The sequence below is a fragment of the Brachyhypopomus gauderio genome, unplaced genomic scaffold (assembly GCF_052324685.1).
Source record: "Brachyhypopomus gauderio isolate BG-103 unplaced genomic scaffold, BGAUD_0.2 sc374, whole genome shotgun sequence".
Lineage (NCBI taxonomy): Eukaryota > Metazoa > Chordata > Actinopteri > Gymnotiformes > Hypopomidae > Brachyhypopomus > Brachyhypopomus gauderio.
In genome coordinates, this window is record NW_027507195.1 from 60,501 (window position 1) to 78,186 (window position 17,686).

General features: G+C 43.8%; 20 non-coding genes across 20 annotated transcripts; all 20 read left to right on the forward strand.

Moving 5' to 3' along the window:
• The first annotated feature begins 29 nt into the window (after window positions 1-29).
• On the forward strand, window positions 30-102 carry trnaf-gaa (transfer RNA phenylalanine (anticodon GAA)). The gene has a single exon. It is a non-coding gene; the product is annotated as a tRNA-Phe (tRNA).
• An 817-nt stretch (window positions 103-919) lies between these two features.
• On the forward strand, window positions 920-992 carry trnaf-gaa (transfer RNA phenylalanine (anticodon GAA)). The gene has a single exon. It is a non-coding gene; the product is annotated as a tRNA-Phe (tRNA).
• An 816-nt stretch (window positions 993-1,808) lies between these two features.
• trnaf-gaa (transfer RNA phenylalanine (anticodon GAA)) lies at window positions 1,809-1,881 on the forward strand. The gene has a single exon. It is a non-coding gene; the product is annotated as a tRNA-Phe (tRNA).
• An 816-nt stretch (window positions 1,882-2,697) lies between these two features.
• Window positions 2,698-2,770, forward strand: trnaf-gaa (transfer RNA phenylalanine (anticodon GAA)). The gene has a single exon. It is a non-coding gene; the product is annotated as a tRNA-Phe (tRNA).
• Window positions 2,771-3,586: 816 nt separating this feature from the next.
• On the forward strand, window positions 3,587-3,659 carry trnaf-gaa (transfer RNA phenylalanine (anticodon GAA)). Its single transcript has one exon. It is a non-coding gene; the product is annotated as a tRNA-Phe (tRNA).
• Window positions 3,660-4,475: 816 nt separating this feature from the next.
• On the forward strand, window positions 4,476-4,548 carry trnaf-gaa (transfer RNA phenylalanine (anticodon GAA)). Its single transcript has one exon. It is a non-coding gene; the product is annotated as a tRNA-Phe (tRNA).
• An 816-nt stretch (window positions 4,549-5,364) lies between these two features.
• trnaf-gaa (transfer RNA phenylalanine (anticodon GAA)) lies at window positions 5,365-5,437 on the forward strand. Its single transcript has one exon. It is a non-coding gene; the product is annotated as a tRNA-Phe (tRNA).
• An 816-nt stretch (window positions 5,438-6,253) lies between these two features.
• On the forward strand, window positions 6,254-6,326 carry trnaf-gaa (transfer RNA phenylalanine (anticodon GAA)). Its single transcript has one exon. It is a non-coding gene; the product is annotated as a tRNA-Phe (tRNA).
• An 816-nt stretch (window positions 6,327-7,142) lies between these two features.
• Window positions 7,143-7,215, forward strand: trnaf-gaa (transfer RNA phenylalanine (anticodon GAA)). The gene has a single exon. It is a non-coding gene; the product is annotated as a tRNA-Phe (tRNA).
• Window positions 7,216-8,031: 816 nt separating this feature from the next.
• trnaf-gaa (transfer RNA phenylalanine (anticodon GAA)) lies at window positions 8,032-8,104 on the forward strand. The gene has a single exon. It is a non-coding gene; the product is annotated as a tRNA-Phe (tRNA).
• An 817-nt stretch (window positions 8,105-8,921) lies between these two features.
• trnaf-gaa (transfer RNA phenylalanine (anticodon GAA)) lies at window positions 8,922-8,994 on the forward strand. Its single transcript has one exon. It is a non-coding gene; the product is annotated as a tRNA-Phe (tRNA).
• An 816-nt stretch (window positions 8,995-9,810) lies between these two features.
• Window positions 9,811-9,883, forward strand: trnaf-gaa (transfer RNA phenylalanine (anticodon GAA)). The gene has a single exon. It is a non-coding gene; the product is annotated as a tRNA-Phe (tRNA).
• An 816-nt stretch (window positions 9,884-10,699) lies between these two features.
• trnaf-gaa (transfer RNA phenylalanine (anticodon GAA)) lies at window positions 10,700-10,772 on the forward strand. The gene has a single exon. It is a non-coding gene; the product is annotated as a tRNA-Phe (tRNA).
• An 816-nt stretch (window positions 10,773-11,588) lies between these two features.
• On the forward strand, window positions 11,589-11,661 carry trnaf-gaa (transfer RNA phenylalanine (anticodon GAA)). The gene has a single exon. It is a non-coding gene; the product is annotated as a tRNA-Phe (tRNA).
• An 816-nt stretch (window positions 11,662-12,477) lies between these two features.
• Window positions 12,478-12,550, forward strand: trnaf-gaa (transfer RNA phenylalanine (anticodon GAA)). Its single transcript has one exon. It is a non-coding gene; the product is annotated as a tRNA-Phe (tRNA).
• An 816-nt stretch (window positions 12,551-13,366) lies between these two features.
• On the forward strand, window positions 13,367-13,439 carry trnaf-gaa (transfer RNA phenylalanine (anticodon GAA)). Its single transcript has one exon. It is a non-coding gene; the product is annotated as a tRNA-Phe (tRNA).
• Window positions 13,440-14,256: 817 nt separating this feature from the next.
• Window positions 14,257-14,329, forward strand: trnaf-gaa (transfer RNA phenylalanine (anticodon GAA)). Its single transcript has one exon. It is a non-coding gene; the product is annotated as a tRNA-Phe (tRNA).
• Window positions 14,330-15,145: 816 nt separating this feature from the next.
• On the forward strand, window positions 15,146-15,218 carry trnaf-gaa (transfer RNA phenylalanine (anticodon GAA)). The gene has a single exon. It is a non-coding gene; the product is annotated as a tRNA-Phe (tRNA).
• Window positions 15,219-16,034: 816 nt separating this feature from the next.
• Window positions 16,035-16,107, forward strand: trnaf-gaa (transfer RNA phenylalanine (anticodon GAA)). The gene has a single exon. It is a non-coding gene; the product is annotated as a tRNA-Phe (tRNA).
• An 816-nt stretch (window positions 16,108-16,923) lies between these two features.
• Window positions 16,924-16,996, forward strand: trnaf-gaa (transfer RNA phenylalanine (anticodon GAA)). Its single transcript has one exon. It is a non-coding gene; the product is annotated as a tRNA-Phe (tRNA).
• The last annotated feature ends 690 nt before the right edge of the window (window positions 16,997-17,686 follow it).

Here is a 17,686-nt window from a genome sequence, read left to right on the forward strand (position 1 = left end):
TGCATCTCGACGTGGTTTATCTGCAGCTTGCCGGTATAGCTCAGTTGGGAGAGCGTTAGACTGAAGATCTAAAGGTCCCTGGTTCGATCCCAGGTTTCGGCATGAACTCGACCTAGCTAGGCGGAAAGCCTCAGCTTTTGAATGACCTGTGCATTCTGTTGAAAAATTATAAACAGACATAAACTGTTTGATGTTTTGTTGTGAGATTTCACAGTGGGATTGTCAGAACTCGAGACTCTAGATGTTCAATTCATTTGCTGATAAAGCATTTGGAGAAGGAAATGTGTAGGTGTCAACTTGCATGTACGCGTTGTCCAAAAGCATAGGTGTACCACTTCACGACATGCTTAAGTTTCGACTGAATTGGACTTTCCTCTGCTTCCTTCGGCTTATGGACAGTCTTTGTCCAAAAGTAAAAAGAGATGTGGCAAAGATGTCAACTGTTTGCTGGAGGAATCCAAAGTGACCATGTTCTAAGAGACCTTTGAAGGTCATGAAATGATTCCCTTAAGACTAGAGATGGCTGCTTCATGCTTATCGTAAGCAAGCAAGGAGTCAGTAAGAGAGCTTTGGAGAATGTGGGCATCGATCCCACTACCTCTCGCATGCAAAGCGAGCGCTCCACCACTTGAGCTAATCCCCCTCTCAAGAGTTTATACTTTTGATTGGAGTTTTAAGGAAAGCTTACGGATCAGCTCAGCCCGACTAGGAAATAATACCGAATCCAGCATTGACCCACAAGGTTTTCTCATGTTGGCATCATGATAAACATTGCCAAATTAGGTCTTTGCCGTACCTGTCCGTGAATTTCACTGTGCCGAAACCGTTACGCTGTGAAAGCATGTTGCAAGAACCTAAGGAAAGGTAACAGTCGTTGATAAAGTTTCGTTTGCATCTCGACGTGGTTTATCTGCAGCTTGCCGAAATGGCTCAGTTGGGAGAGCGTTAGACTGAAGATCTAAAGGTCCCTGGTTCGATCCCGGGTTTCGGCATGAATTTGACCTAGCTAGGTGGAAAGCCTCAGCTTTTGAATGACCTGTGCATTCTGTTGAAAAATTATAAACAGACATAAACTGTTTGATGTTTTGTTGTGAGATTTCACAGTGGGATTGTCAGAACTCGAGACTCTAGATGTTCAATTCATCTGCTGATAAAGCATTTGGAGAAGGAAATGTGTAGGTGTCAACTTGCATGTACGTGTTGTCCAAAAGCATAGGTGTACCACTTCACGACATGCTTAAGTTTCGACTGAATTGGACTTTCCTCTGCTTCCTTCGGCTTATGGACAGTCTTTGTCCAAAAGTAAAAAGAGATGTGGCAAAGATGTCAACTGTTTGCTGGAGGAATCCAAAGTGACCATGTTCTAAGAGACCTTTGAAGGTCATGAAATGATTCCCTTAAGACTAGAGCTGGCTGCTTCATGCTTATCGTAAGCAAGCAAGGAGTCAGTAAGAGAGCTTTGGAGAATGTGGGCATCGGTCCCACTACCTCTCGCATGCAAAGCGAGCGCTCTACCACTTGAGCTAATCCCCCTCTCAAGAGTTTATCCTTTTGATTGGAGTATTAAGGAAAGCTTACGGATCAGCTCAGCCCGACTAGGAAATAATACCGAATCCAGCATTGACCCACAAGGTTTTCTCATGTTGGCATCATGATAAACATTGCCAAATTAGGTCTTGCCGTACCTGTCCGTGAATTTCACTGTGCCGAAACCGTTACGCTGTGAAAGCATGTTGCAAGAACCTAAGGAAAGGTAACAGTCGTTGATAAAGTTTCGTTTGCATCTCGACGTGGTTTATCTGCAGCTTGCCGAAATAGCTCAGTTGGGAGAGCGTTAGACTGAAGATCTAAAGGTCCCTGGTTCGATCCCGGGTTTCGGCATGAACTCGACCTAGCTAGGCGGAAAGCCTCAGCTTTTGAATGACCTGTGCATTCTGTTGAAAAATTATAAACAGACATAAACTGTTTGATGTTTTGTTGTGAGATTTCACAGTGGGATTGTCAGAACTCGAGACTCTAGATGTTCAATTCATCTGCTGATAAAGCATTTGGAGAAGGAAATGTGTAGGTGTCAACTTGCATGTACGCGTTGTCCAAAAGCATAGGTGTACCACTTCACGACATGCTTAAGTTTTGACTGAATTGGACTTTCCTCTGCTTCCTTCGGCTTATGGACAGCCTTTGTCCAAAAGTAAAAAGAGATGTGGCAAAGATGTCACCTGTTTGCTGGAGGAATCCAAAGTGACCATGTTCTAAGAGACCTTTGAAGGTCATGAAATTATTCCCTTAAGACTAAAGCTGGCTGCTTCATGCTTATCGTAAGCAAGCAAGGAGTCAGTAAGAGAGCTTTGGAGAATGTGGGCATCGATCCCACTACCTCTCGCATGCAAAGCGAGCGCTCTACCACTTGAGCTAATCCCCCTCTCAAGAGTTTATCCTTTTGATTGGAGTTTTAAGGAAAGCTTACGGATCAGCTCAGCCTGACTAGGAAATAATACCGAATCCAGCATTGACCCACAAGGTTTTCTCATGTTGGCATCATGATAAACATTGCCAAATTAGGTCTTGCTGTACCTGTCCGTGAATTTCACTGTGCCGAAACCGTTACGCTGTGAAAGCATGTTGCAAGAACCTAAGGAAAGGTAACAGTCGTTGATAAAGTTTCGTTTGCATCTCGACGTGGTTTATCTGCAGCTTGCCGAAATAGCTCAGTTGGGAGAGCGTTAGACTGAAGATCTAAAGGTCCCTGGTTCGATCCCGGGTTTCGGCATGAATTCGACCTAGCTAGGTGGAAAGCCTCAGCTTTTGAATGACCTGTGCATTCTGTTGAAAAATTATAAACAGACATAAACTGTTTGATGTTTTGTTGTGAGATTTCACAGTGGGATTGTCAGAACTCGAGACTCTAGATGTTCAATTCATCTGCTGATAAAGCATTTGGAGAAGGAAATGTGTAGGTGTCAACTTGCATGTACGCGTTGTCCAAAAGCATAGGTGTACCACTTCACGACATGCTTAAGTTTCGACTGAATTGGACTTTCCTCTGCTTCCTTCGGCTTATGGACAGCCTTTGTCCAAAAGTAAAAAGAGATGTGGCAAAGATGTCAACTGTTTGCTGGAGGAATCCAAAGTGACCATGTTCTAAGAGACCTTTGAAGGTCATGAAATGATTCCCTTAAGACTAGAGCTGGCTGCTTCATGCTTATCATAAGCAAGCAAGGAGTCAGTAAGAGAGCTTTGGAGAATGTGGGCATCGATCCCACTACCTCTCGCATGCAAAGCAAGCGCTCTACCACTTGAGCTAATCCCCCTCTCAAGAGTTTATCCTTTTGATTGGAGTTTTAATGAAAGCTTACGGATCAGCTCAGCCCGACTAGGAAATAATACCGAATCCAGCATTGACCCACAAGGTTTTCTCATGTTGGCATCATGATAAACATTGCCAAATTAGGTCTTGCCGTACCTGTCCGTGAATTTCACTGTGCCGAAACCGTTACGCTGTGAAAGCATGTTGCAAGAACCTAAGGAAAGGTAACAGTCGTTGATAAAGTTTCGTTTGCATCTCGACGTGGTTTATCTGCAGCTTGCCGGTATAGCTCAGTTGGGAGAGCGTTAGACTGAAGATCTAAAGGTCCCTGGTTCGATCCCAGGTTTCGGCATGAACTCGACCTAGCTAGGCGGAAAGCCTCAGCTTTTGAATGACCTGTGCATTCTGTTGAAAAATTATAAACAGACATAAACTGTTTGATGTTTTGTTGTGAGATTTCACAGTGGGATTGTCAGAACTCGAGACTCTAGATGTTCAATTCATTTGCTGATAAAGCATTTGGAGAAGGAAATGTGTAGGTGTCAACTTGCATGTACGCGTTGTCCAAAAGCATAGGTGTACCACTTCACGACATGCTTAAGTTTCGACTGAATTGGACTTTCCTCTGCTTCCTTCGGCTTATGGACAGTCTTTGTCCAAAAGTAAAAAGAGATGTGGCAAAGATGTCAACTGTTTGCTGGAGGAATCCAAAGTGACCATGTTCTAAGAGACCTTTGAAGGTCATGAAATGATTCCCTTAAGACTAGAGATGGCTGCTTCATGCTTATCGTAAGCAAGCAAGGAGTCAGTAAGAGAGCTTTGGAGAATGTGGGCATCGATCCCACTACCTCTCGCATGCAAAGCGAGCGCTCTACCACTTGAGCTAATCCCCCTCTCAAGAGTTTATCCTTTTGATTGGAGTTTTAAGGAAAGCTTACGGATCAGCTCAGCCTGACTAGGAAATAATACCGAATCCAGCATTGACCCACAAGGTTTTCTCATGTTGGCATCATGATAAACATTGCCAAATTAGGTCTTGCTGTACCTGTCCGTGAATTTCACTGTGCCGAAACCGTTACGCTGTGAAAGCATGTTGCAAGAACCTAAGGAAAGGTAACAGTCGTTGATAAAGTTTCGTTTGCATCTCGACGTGGTTTATCTGCAGCTTGCCGAAATAGCTCAGTTGGGAGAGCGTTAGACTGAAGATCTAAAGGTCCCTGGTTCGATCCCGGGTTTCGGCATGAATTCGACCTAGCTAGGTGGAAAGCCTCAGCTTTTGAATGACCTGTGCATTCTGTTGAAAAATTATAAACAGACATAAACTGTTTGATGTTTTGTTGTGAGATTTCACAGTGGGATTGTCAGAACTCGAGACTCTAGATGTTCAATTCATCTGCTGATAAAGCATTTGGAGAAGGAAATGTGTAGGTGTCAACTTGCATGTACGCGTTGTCCAAAAGCATAGGTGTACCACTTCACGACATGCTTAAGTTTCGACTGAATTGGACTTTCCTCTGCTTCCTTCGGCTTATGGACAGCCTTTGTCCAAAAGTAAAAAGAGATGTGGCAAAGATGTCAACTGTTTGCTGGAGGAATCCAAAGTGACCATGTTCTAAGAGACCTTTGAAGGTCATGAAATGATTCCCTTAAGACTAGAGCTGGCTGCTTCATGCTTATCATAAGCAAGCAAGGAGTCAGTAAGAGAGCTTTGGAGAATGTGGGCATCGATCCCACTACCTCTCGCATGCAAAGCAAGCGCTCTACCACTTGAGCTAATCCCCCTCTCAAGAGTTTATCCTTTTGATTGGAGTTTTAATGAAAGCTTACGGATCAGCTCAGCCCGACTAGGAAATAATACCGAATCCAGCATTGACCCACAAGGTTTTCTCATGTTGGCATCATGATAAACATTGCCAAATTAGGTCTTGCCGTACCTGTCCGTGAATTTCACTGTGCCGAAACCGTTACGCTGTGAAAGCATGTTGCAAGAACCTAAGGAAAGGTAACAGTCGTTGATAAAGTTTCGTTTGCATCTCGACGTGGTTTATCTGCAGCTTGCCGGTATAGCTCAGTTGGGAGAGCGTTAGACTGAAGATCTAAAGGTCCCTGGTTCGATCCCAGGTTTCGGCATGAACTCGACCTAGCTAGGCGGAAAGCCTCAGCTTTTGAATGACCTGTGCATTCTGTTGAAAAATTATAAACAGACATAAACTGTTTGATGTTTTGTTGTGAGATTTCACAGTGGGATTGTCAGAACTCGAGACTCTAGATGTTCAATTCATCTGCTGATAAAGCATTTGGAGAAGGAAATGTGTAGGTGTCAACTTGCATGTACGCGTTGTCCAAAAGCATAGGTGTACCACTTCACGACATGCTTAAGTTTTGACTGAATTGGACTTTCCTCTGCTTCCTTCGGCTTATGGACAGCCTTTGTCCAAAAGTAAAAAGAGATGTGGCAAAGATGTCACCTGTTTGCTGGAGGAATCCAAAGTGACCATGTTCTAAGAGACCTTTGAAGGTCATGAAATTATTCCCTTAAGACTAAAGCTGGCTGCTTCATGCTTATCGTAAGCAAGCAAGGAGTCAGTAAGAGAGCTTTGGAGAATGTGGGCATCGATCCCACTACCTCTCGCATGCAAAGCGAGCGCTCTACCACTTGAGCTAATCCCCCTCTCAAGAGTTTATCCTTTTGATTGGAGTTTTAAGGAAAGCTTACGGATCAGCTCAGCCTGACTAGGAAATAATACCGAATCCAGCATTGACCCACAAGGTTTTCTCATGTTGGCATCATGATAAACATTGCCAAATTAGGTCTTGCTGTACCTGTCCGTGAATTTCACTGTGCCGAAACCGTTACGCTGTGAAAGCATGTTGCAAGAACCTAAGGAAAGGTAACAGTCGTTGATAAAGTTTCGTTTGCATCTCGACGTGGTTTATCTGCAGCTTGCCGGTATAGCTCAGTTGGGAGAGCGTTAGACTGAAGATCTAAAGGTCCCTGGTTCGATCCCAGGTTTCGGCATGAACTCGACCTAGCTAGGCGGAAAGCCTCAGCTTTTGAATGACCTGTGCATTCTGTTGAAAAATTATAAACAGACATAAACTGTTTGATGTTTTGTTGTGAGATTTCACAGTGGGATTGTCAGAACTCGAGACTCTAGATGTTCAATTCATTTGCTGATAAAGCATTTGGAGAAGGAAATGTGTAGGTGTCAACTTGCATGTACGCGTTGTCCAAAAGCATAGGTGTACCACTTCACGACATGCTTAAGTTTCGACTGAATTGGACTTTCCTCTGCTTCCTTCGGCTTATGGACAGTCTTTGTCCAAAAGTAAAAAGAGATGTGGCAAAGATGTCAACTGTTTGCTGGAGGAATCCAAAGTGACCATGTTCTAAGAGACCTTTGAAGGTCATGAAATGATTCCCTTAAGACTAGAGATGGCTGCTTCATGCTTATCGTAAGCAAGCAAGGAGTCAGTAAGAGAGCTTTGGAGAATGTGGGCATCGATCCCACTACCTCTCGCATGCAAAGCGAGCGCTCTACCACTTGAGCTAATCCCCCTCTCAAGAGTTTATCCTTTTGATTGGAGTTTTAAGGAAAGCTTACGGATCAGCTCAGCCTGACTAGGAAATAATACCGAATCCAGCATTGACCCACAAGGTTTTCTCATGTTGGCATCATGATAAACATTGCCAAATTAGGTCTTGCTGTACCTGTCCGTGAATTTCACTGTGCCGAAACCGTTACGCTGTGAAAGCATGTTGCAAGAACCTAAGGAAAGGTAACAGTCGTTGATAAAGTTTCGTTTGCATCTCGACGTGGTTTATCTGCAGCTTGCCGAAATAGCTCAGTTGGGAGAGCGTTAGACTGAAGATCTAAAGGTCCCTGGTTCGATCCCGGGTTTCGGCATGAATTCGACCTAGCTAGGTGGAAAGCCTCAGCTTTTGAATGACCTGTGCATTCTGTTGAAAAATTATAAACAGACATAAACTGTTTGATGTTTTGTTGTGAGATTTCACAGTGGGATTGTCAGAACTCGAGACTCTAGATGTTCAATTCATCTGCTGATAAAGCATTTGGAGAAGGAAATGTGTAGGTGTCAACTTGCATGTACGCGTTGTCCAAAAGCATAGGTGTACCACTTCACGACATGCTTAAGTTTCGACTGAATTGGACTTTCCTCTGCTTCCTTCGGCTTATGGACAGCCTTTGTCCAAAAGTAAAAAGAGATGTGGCAAAGATGTCAACTGTTTGCTGGAGGAATCCAAAGTGACCATGTTCTAAGAGACCTTTGAAGGTCATGAAATGATTCCCTTAAGACTAGAGCTGGCTGCTTCATGCTTATCATAAGCAAGCAAGGAGTCAGTAAGAGAGCTTTGGAGAATGTGGGCATCGATCCCACTACCTCTCGCATGCAAAGCAAGCGCTCTACCACTTGAGCTAATCCCCCTCTCAAGAGTTTATCCTTTTGATTGGAGTTTTAATGAAAGCTTACGGATCAGCTCAGCCCGACTAGGAAATAATACCGAATCCAGCATTGACCCACAAGGTTTTCTCATGTTGGCATCATGATAAACATTGCCAAATTAGGTCTTGCCGTACCTGTCCGTGAATTTCACTGTGCCGAAACCGTTACGCTGTGAAAGCATGTTGCAAGAACCTAAGGAAAGGTAACAGTCGTTGATAAAGTTTCGTTTGCATCTCGACGTGGTTTATCTGCAGCTTGCCGGTATAGCTCAGTTGGGAGAGCGTTAGACTGAAGATCTAAAGGTCCCTGGTTCGATCCCAGGTTTCGGCATGAACTCGACCTAGCTAGGCGGAAAGCCTCAGCTTTTGAATGACCTGTGCATTCTGTTGAAAAATTATAAACAGACATAAACTGTTTGATGTTTTGTTGTGAGATTTCACAGTGGGATTGTCAGAACTCGAGACTCTAGATGTTCAATTCATTTGCTGATAAAGCATTTGGAGAAGGAAATGTGTAGGTGTCAACTTGCATGTACGCGTTGTCCAAAAGCATAGGTGTACCACTTCACGACATGCTTAAGTTTCGACTGAATTGGACTTTCCTCTGCTTCCTTCGGCTTATGGACAGTCTTTGTCCAAAAGTAAAAAGAGATGTGGCAAAGATGTCAACTGTTTGCTGGAGGAATCCAAAGTGACCATGTTCTAAGAGACCTTTGAAGGTCATGAAATGATTCCCTTAAGACTAGAGATGGCTGCTTCATGCTTATCGTAAGCAAGCAAGGAGTCAGTAAGAGAGCTTTGGAGAATGTGGGCATCGATCCCACTACCTCTCGCATGCAAAGCGAGCGCTCTACCACTTGAGCTAATCCCCCTCTCAAGAGTTTATACTTTTGATTGGAGTTTTAAGGAAAGCTTACGGATCAGCTCAGCCCGACTAGGAAATAATACCGAATCCAGCATTGACCCACAAGGTTTTCTCATGTTGGCATCATGATAAACATTGCCAAATTAGGTCTTTGCCGTACCTGTCCGTGAATTTCACTGTGCCGAAACCGTTACGCTGTGAAAGCATGTTGCAAGAACCTAAGGAAAGGTAACAGTCGTTGATAAAGTTTCGTTTGCATCTCGACGTGGTTTATCTGCAGCTTGCCGAAATAGCTCAGTTGGGAGAGCGTTAGACTGAAGATCTAAAGGTCCCTGGTTCGATCCCGGGTTTCGGCATGAACTCGACCTAGCTAGGCGGAAAGCCTCAGCTTTTGAATGACCTGTGCATTCTGTTGAAAAATTATAAACAGACATAAACTGTTTGATGTTTTGTTGTGAGATTTCACAGTGGGATTGTCAGAACTCGAGACTCTAGATGTTCAATTCATCTGCTGATAAAGCATTTGGAGAAGGAAATGTGTAGGTGTCAACTTGCATGTACGCGTTGTCCAAAAGCATAGGTGTACCACTTCACGACATGCTTAAGTTTTGACTGAATTGGACTTTCCTCTGCTTCCTTCGGCTTATGGACAGCCTTTGTCCAAAAGTAAAAAGAGATGTGGCAAAGATGTCACCTGTTTGCTGGAGGAATCCAAAGTGACCATGTTCTAAGAGACCTTTGAAGGTCATGAAATTATTCCCTTAAGACTAAAGCTGGCTGCTTCATGCTTATCGTAAGCAAGCAAGGAGTCAGTAAGAGAGCTTTGGAGAATGTGGGCATCGATCCCACTACCTCTCGCATGCAAAGCGAGCGCTCTACCACTTGAGCTAATCCCCCTCTCAAGAGTTTATTCTTTTGATTGGAGTTTTAAGGAAAGCTTACGGATCAGCTCAGCCTGACTAGGAAATAATACCGAATCCAGCATTGACCCACAAGGTTTTCTCATGTTGGCATCATGATAAACATTGCCAAATTAGGTCTTGCTGTACCTGTCCGTGAATTTCACTGTGCCGAAACCGTTACGCTGTGAAAGCATGTTGCAAGAACCTAAGGAAAGGTAACAGTCGTTGATAAAGTTTCGTTTGCATCTTGACGTGGTTTATCTGCAGCTTGCCGAAATAGCTCAGTTGGGAGAGCGTTAGACTGAAGATCTAAAGGTCCCTGGTTCGATCCCGGGTTTCGGCATGAATTCGACCTAGCTAGGTGGAAAGCCTCAGCTTTTGAATGACCTGTGCATTCTGTTGAAAAATTATAAACAGACATAAACTGTTTGATGTTTTGTTGTGAGATTTCACAGTGGGATTGTCAGAACTCGAGACTCTAGATGTTCAATTCATCTGCTGATAAAGCATTTGGAGAAGGAAATGTGTAGGTGTCAACTTGCATGTACGCGTTGTCCAAAAGCATAGGTGTACCACTTCACGACATGCTTAAGTTTCGACTGAATTGGACTTTCCTCTGCTTCCTTCGGCTTATGGACAGCCTTTGTCCAAAAGTAAAAAGAGATGTGGCAAAGATGTCAACTGTTTGCTGGAGGAATCCAAAGTGACCATGTTCTAAGAGACCTTTGAAGGTCATGAAATGATTCCCTTAAGACTAGAGCTGGCTGCTTCATGCTTATCGTAAGCAAGCAAGGAGTCAGTAAGAGAGCTTTGGAGAATGTGGGCATCGATCCCACTACCTCTCGCATGCAAAGCGAGCGCTCTACCACTTGAGCTAATCCCCCTCTCAAGAGTTTATCCTTTTGATTGGAGTTTTAAGGAAAGCTTACGGATCAGCTCAGCCCGACTAGGAAATAATACCGAATCCAGCATTGACCCACAAGGTTTTCTCATGTTGGCATCATGATAAACATTGCCAAATTAGGTCTTGCTGTACCTGTCCGTGAATTTCACTGTGCCGAAACCGTTACGCTGTGAAAGCATGTTGCAAGAACCTAAGGAAAGGTAACAGTCGTTGATAAAGTTTCGTTTGCATCTCGACGTGGTTTATCTGCAGCTTGCCGGAATAGCTCAGTTGGGAGAGCGTTAGACTGAAGATCTAAAGGTCCCTTGTTCAATCCCGGGTTTCGGCATGAACTCGACCTAGCTAGGCGGAAAGCCTCAGCTTTTGAATGACCTGTGCATTCTGTTGAAAAATTATAAACAGACGTAAACTGTTTGATGTTTTGTTGTGAGATTTCACAGTGGGATTGTCAGAACTCGAGACTCTAGATGTTCAATTCATCTGCTGATAAAGCATTTGGAGAAGGAAATGTGTAGGTGTCAACTTGCATGTACGCGTTGTCCAAAAGCATAGGTGTACCACTTCACGACATGCTTAAGTTTTGACTGAATTGGACTTTCCTCTGCTTCCTTCGGCTTATGGACAGCCTTTGTCCAAAAGTAAAAAGAGATGTGGCAAAGATGTCAACTGTTTGCTGGAGGAATCCAAAGTGACCATGTTCTAAGAGACCTTTGAAGGTCATGAAATGATTCCCTTAAGACTAGAGCTGGCTGCTTCATGCTTATCGTAAGCAAGCAAGGAGTCAGTAAGAGAGCTTTGGAGAATGTGGGCATCGATCCCACTACCTCTCGCATGCAAAGCAAGCGCTCTACCACTTGAGCTAATCCCCCTCTCAAGAGTTTATCCTTTTGATTGGAGTTTTAAGGAAAGCTTACGGATCAGCTCAGCCCGACTAGGAAATAATACCGAATCCAGCATTGACCCACAAGGTTTTCTCATGTTGGCATCATGATAAACATTGCCAAATTAGGTCTTGCCGTACCTGTCCGTGAATTTCACTGTGCCGAAACCGTTACGCTGTGAAAGCATGTTGCAAGAACCTAAGGAAAGGTAACAGTCGTTGATAAAGTTTCGTTTGCATCTCGACGTGGTTTATCTGCAGCTTGCCGAAATAGCTCAGTTGGGAGAGCGTTAGACTGAAGATCTAAAGGTCCCTGGTTCGATCCCGGGTTTCGGCATGAATTCGACCTAGCTAGGTGGAAAGCCTCAGCTTTTGAATGACCTGTGCATTCTGTTGAAAAATTATAAACAGACATAAACTGTTTGATGTTTTGTTGTGAGATTTCACAGTGGGATTGTCAGAACTCGAGACTCTAGATGTTCAATTCATCTGCTGATAAAGCATTTGGAGAAGGAAATGTGTAGGTGTCAACTTGCATGTACGCGTTGTCCAAAAGCATAGGTGTACCACTTCACGACATGCTTAAGTTTTGACTGAATTGGACTTTCCTCTGCTTCCTTCGGCTTATGGACAGCCTTTGTCCAAAAGTAAAAAGAGATGTGGCAAAGATGTCACCTGTTTGCTGGAGGAATCCAAAGTGACCATGTTCTAAGAGACCTTTGAAGGTCATGAAATTATTCCCTTAAGACTAAAGCTGGCTGCTTCATGCTTATCGTAAGCAAGCAAGGAGTCAGTAAGAGAGCTTTGGAGAATGTGGGCATCGATCCCACTACCTCTCGCATGCAAAGCGAGCGCTCTACCACTTGAGCTAATCCCCCTCTCAAGAGTTTATCCTTTTGATTGGAGTTTTAAGGAAAGCTTACGGATCAGCTCAGGCTGACTAGGAAATAATACCGAATCCAGCATTGACCCACAAGGTTTTCTCATGTTGGCATCATGATAAACATTGCCAAATTAGGTCTTGCTGTACCTGTCCGTGAATTTCACTGTGCCGAAACCGTTACGCTGTGAAAGCATGTTGCAAGAACCTAAGGAAAGGTAACAGTCGTTGATAAAGTTTCGTTTGCATCTCGACGTGGTTTATCTGCAGCTTGCCGAAATAGCTCAGTTGGGAGAGCGTTAGACTGAAGATCTAAAGGTCCCTGGTTCGATCCCGGGTTTCGGCATGAATTCGACCTAGCTAGGTGGAAAGCCTCAGCTTTTGAATGACCTGTGCATTCTGTTGAAAAATTATAAACAGACATAAACTGTTTGATGTTTTGTTGTGAGATTTCACAGTGGGATTGTCAGAACTCGAGACTCTAGATGTTCAATTCATCTGCTGATAAAGCATTTGGAGAAGGAAATGTGTAGGTGTCAACTTGCATGTACGCGTTGTCCAAAAGCATAGGTGTACCACTTCACGACATGCTTAAGTTTCGACTGAATTGGACTTTCCTCTGCTTCCTTCGGCTTATGGACAGTCTTTGTCCAAAAGTAAAAAGAGATGTGGCAAAGATGTCAACTGTTTGCTGGAGGAATCCAAAGTGACCATGTTCTAAGAGACCTTTGAAGGTCATGAAATGATTCCCTTAAGACTAGAGCTGGCTGCTTCATGCTTATCGTAAGCAAGCAAGGAGTCAGTAAGAGAGCTTTGGAGAATGTGGGCATCGATCCCACTACCTCTCGCATGCAAAGCGAGCGCTCTACCACTTGAGCTAATCCCCCTCTCAAGAGTTTATCCTTTTGATTGGAGTTTTAAGGAAAGCTTACGGATCAGCTCAGCCCGACTAGGAAATAATACCGAATCCAGCATTGACCCACAAGGTTTTCTCATGTTGGCATCATGATAAACATTGCCAAATTAGGTCTTGCCGTACCTGTCCGTGAATTTCACTGTGCCGAAACCGTTACGCTGTGAAAGCATGTTGCAAGAACCTAAGGAAAGGTAACAGTCGTTGATAAAGTTTCGTTTGCATCTCGACGTGGTTTATCTGCAGCTTGCCGGTATAGCTCAGTTGGGAGAGCGTTAGACTGAAGATCTAAAGGTCCCTGGTTCGATCCCAGGTTTCGGCATGAACTCGACCTAGCTAGGCGGAAAGCCTCAGCTTTTGAATGACCTGTGCATTCTGTTGAAAAATTATAAACAGACATAAACTGTTTGATGTTTTGTTGTGAGATTTCACAGTGGGATTGTCAGAACTCGAGACTCTAGATGTTCAATTCATTTGCTGATAAAGCATTTGGAGAAGGAAATGTGTAGGTGTCAACTTGCATGTACGCGTTGTCCAAAAGCATAGGTGTACCACTTCACGACATGCTTAAGTTTCGACTGAATTGGACTTTCCTCTGCTTCCTTCGGCTTATGGACAGTCTTTGTCCAAAAGTAAAAAGAGATGTGGCAAAGATGTCAACTGTTTGCTGGAGGAATCCAAAGTGACCATGTTCTAAGAGACCTTTGAAGGTCATGAAATGATTCCCTTAAGACTAGAGATGGCTGCTTCATGCTTATCGTAAGCAAGCAAGGAGTCAGTAAGAGAGCTTTGGAGAATGTGGGCATCGATCCCACTACCTCTCGCATGCAAAGCGAGCGCTCTACCACTTGAGCTAATCCCCCTCTCAAGAGTTTATACTTTTGATTGGAGTTTTAAGGAAAGCTTACGGATCAGCTCAGCCCGACTAGGAAATAATACCGAATCCAGCATTGACCCACAAGGTTTTCTCATGTTGGCATCATGATAAACATTGCCAAATTAGGTCTTTGCCGTACCTGTCCGTGAATTTCACTGTGCCGAAACCGTTACGCTGTGAAAGCATGTTGCAAGAACCTAAGGAAAGGTAACAGTCGTTGATAAAGTTTCGTTTGCATCTCGACGTGGTTTATCTGCAGCTTGCCGAAATAGCTCAGTTGGGAGAGCGTTAGACTGAAGATCTAAAGGTCCCTGGTTCGATCCCGGGTTTCGGCATGAACTCGACCTAGCTAGGCGGAAAGCCTCAGCTTTTGAATGACCTGTGCATTCTGTTGAAAAATTATAAACAGACATAAACTGTTTGATGTTTTGTTGTGAGATTTCACAGTGGGATTGTCAGAACTCGAGACTCTAGATGTTCAATTCATCTGCTGATAAAGCATTTGGAGAAGGAAATGTGTAGGTGTCAACTTGCATGTACGCGTTGTCCAAAAGCATAGGTGTACCACTTCACGACATGCTTAAGTTTTGACTGAATTGGACTTTCCTCTGCTTCCTTCGGCTTATGGACAGCCTTTGTCCAAAAGTAAAAAGAGATGTGGCAAAGATGTCACCTGTTTGCTGGAGGAATCCAAAGTGACCATGTTCTAAGAGACCTTTGAAGGTCATGAAATTATTCCCTTAAGACTAAAGCTGGCTGCTTCATGCTTATCGTAAGCAAGCAAGGAGTCAGTAAGAGAGCTTTGGAGAATGTGGGCATCGATCCCACTACCTCTCGCATGCAAAGCGAGCGCTCTACCACTTGAGCTAATCCCCCTCTCAAGAGTTTATTCTTTTGATTGGAGTTTTAAGGAAAGCTTACGGATCAGCTCAGCCTGACTAGGAAATAATACCGAATCCAGCATTGACCCACAAGGTTTTCTCATGTTGGCATCATGATAAACATTGCCAAATTAGGTCTTGCTGTACCTGTCCGTGAATTTCACTGTGCCGAAACCGTTACGCTGTGAAAGCATGTTGCAAGAACCTAAGGAAAGGTAACAGTCGTTGATAAAGTTTCGTTTGCATCTTGACGTGGTTTATCTGCAGCTTGCCGAAATAGCTCAGTTGGGAGAGCGTTAGACTGAAGATCTAAAGGTCCCTGGTTCGATCCCGGGTTTCGGCATGAATTCGACCTAGCTAGGTGGAAAGCCTCAGCTTTTGAATGACCTGTGCATTCTGTTGAAAAATTATAAACAGACATAAACTGTTTGATGTTTTGTTGTGAGATTTCACAGTGGGATTGTCAGAACTCGAGACTCTAGATGTTCAATTCATCTGCTGATAAAGCATTTGGAGAAGGAAATGTGTAGGTGTCAACTTGCATGTACGCGTTGTCCAAAAGCATAGGTGTACCACTTCACGACATGCTTAAGTTTTGACTGAATTGGACTTTCCTCTGCTTCCTTCGGCTTATGGACAGCCTTTGTCCAAAAGTAAAAAGAGATGTGGCAAAGATGTCACCTGTTTGCTGGAGGAATCCAAAGTGACCATGTTCTAAGAGACCTTTGAAGGTCATGAAATTATTCCCTTAAGACTAAAGCTGGCTGCTTCATGCTTATCGTAAGCAAGCAAGGAGTCAGTAAGAGAGCTTTGGAGAATGTGGGCATCGATCCCACTACCTCTCGCATGCAAAGCGAGCGCTCTACCACTTGAGCTAATCCCCCTCTCAAGAGTTTATCCTTTTGATTGGAGTTTTAAGGAAAGCTTACGGATCAGCTCAGCCTGACTAGGAAATAATACCGAATCCAGCATTGACCCACAAGGTTTTCTCATGTTGGCATCATGATAAACATTGCCAAATTAGGTCTTGCTGTACCTGTCCGTGAATTTCACTGTGCCGAAACCGTTACGCTGTGAAAGCATGTTGCAAGAACCTAAGGAAAGGTAACAGTCGTTGATAAAGTTTCGTTTGCATCTCGACGTGGTTTATCTGCAGCTTGCCGAAATAGCTCAGTTGGGAGAGCGTTAGACTGAAGATCTAAAGGTCCCTGGTTCGATCCCGGGTTTCGGCATGAATTCGACCTAGCTAGGTGGAAAGCCTCAGCTTTTGAATGACCTGTGCATTCTGTTGAAAAATTATAAACAGACATAAACTGTTTGATGTTTTGTTGTGAGATTTCACAGTGGGATTGTCAGAACTCGAGACTCTAGATGTTCAATTCATCTGCTGATAAAGCATTTGGAGAAGGAAATGTGTAGGTGTCAACTTGCATGTACGCGTTGTCCAAAAGCATAGGTGTACCACTTCACGACATGCTTAAGTTTCGACTGAATTGGACTTTCCTCTGCTTCCTTCGGCTTATGGACAGTCTTTGTCCAAAAGTAAAAAGAGATGTGGCAAAGATGTCAACTGTTTGCTGGAGGAATCCAAAGTGACCATGTTCTAAGAGACCTTTGAAGGTCATGAAATGATTCCCTTAAGACTAGAGCTGGCTGCTTCATGCTTATCGTAAGCAAGCAAGGAGTCAGTAAGAGAGCTTTGGAGAATGTGGGCATCGATCCCACTACCTCTCGCATGCAAAGCGAGCGCTCTACCACTTGAGCTAATCCCCCTCTCAAGAGTTTATCCTTTTGATTGGAGTTTTAAGGAAAGCTTACGGATCAGCTCAGCCCGACTAGGAAATAATACCGAATCCAGCATTGACCCACAAGGTTTTCTCATGTTGGCATCATGATAAACATTGCCAAATTAGGTCTTGCCGTACCTGTCCGTGAATTTCACTGTGCCGAAACCGTTACGCTGTGAAAGCATGTTGCAAGAACCTAAGGAAAGGTAACAGTCGTTGATAAAGTTTCGTTTGCATCTCGACGTGGTTTATCTGCAGCTTGCCGGTATAGCTCAGTTGGGAGAGCGTTAGACTGAAGATCTAAAGGTCCCTGGTTCGATCCCAGGTTTCGGCATGAACTCGACCTAGCTAGGCGGAAAGCCTCAGCTTTTGAATGACCTGTGCATTCTGTTGAAAAATTATAAACAGACATAAACTGTTTGATGTTTTGTTGTGAGATTTCACAGTGGGATTGTCAGAACTCGAGACTCTAGATGTTCAATTCATTTGCTGATAAAGCATTTGGAGAAGGAAATGTGTAGGTGTCAACTTGCATGTACGCGTTGTCCAAAAGCATAGGTGTACCACTTCACGACATGCTTAAGTTTCGACTGAATTGGACTTTCCTCTGCTTCCTTCGGCTTATGGACAGTCTTTGTCCAAAAGTAAAAAGAGATGTGGCAAAGATGTCAACTGTTTGCTGGAGGAATCCAAAGTGACCATGTTCTAAGAGACCTTTGAAGGTCATGAAATGATTCCCTTAAGACTAGAGATGGCTGCTTCATGCTTATCGTAAGCAAGCAAGGAGTCAGTAAGAGAGCTTTGGAGAATGTGGGCATCGATCCCACTACCTCTCGCATGCAAAGCGAGCGCTCTACCACTTGAGCTAATCCCCCTCTCAAGAGTTTATACTTTTGATTGGAGTTTTAAGGAAAGCTTACGGATCAGCTCAGCCCGACTAGGAAATAATACCGAATCCAGCATTGACCCACAAGGTTTTCTCATGTTGGCATCATGATAAACATTGCCAAATTAGGTCTTTGCC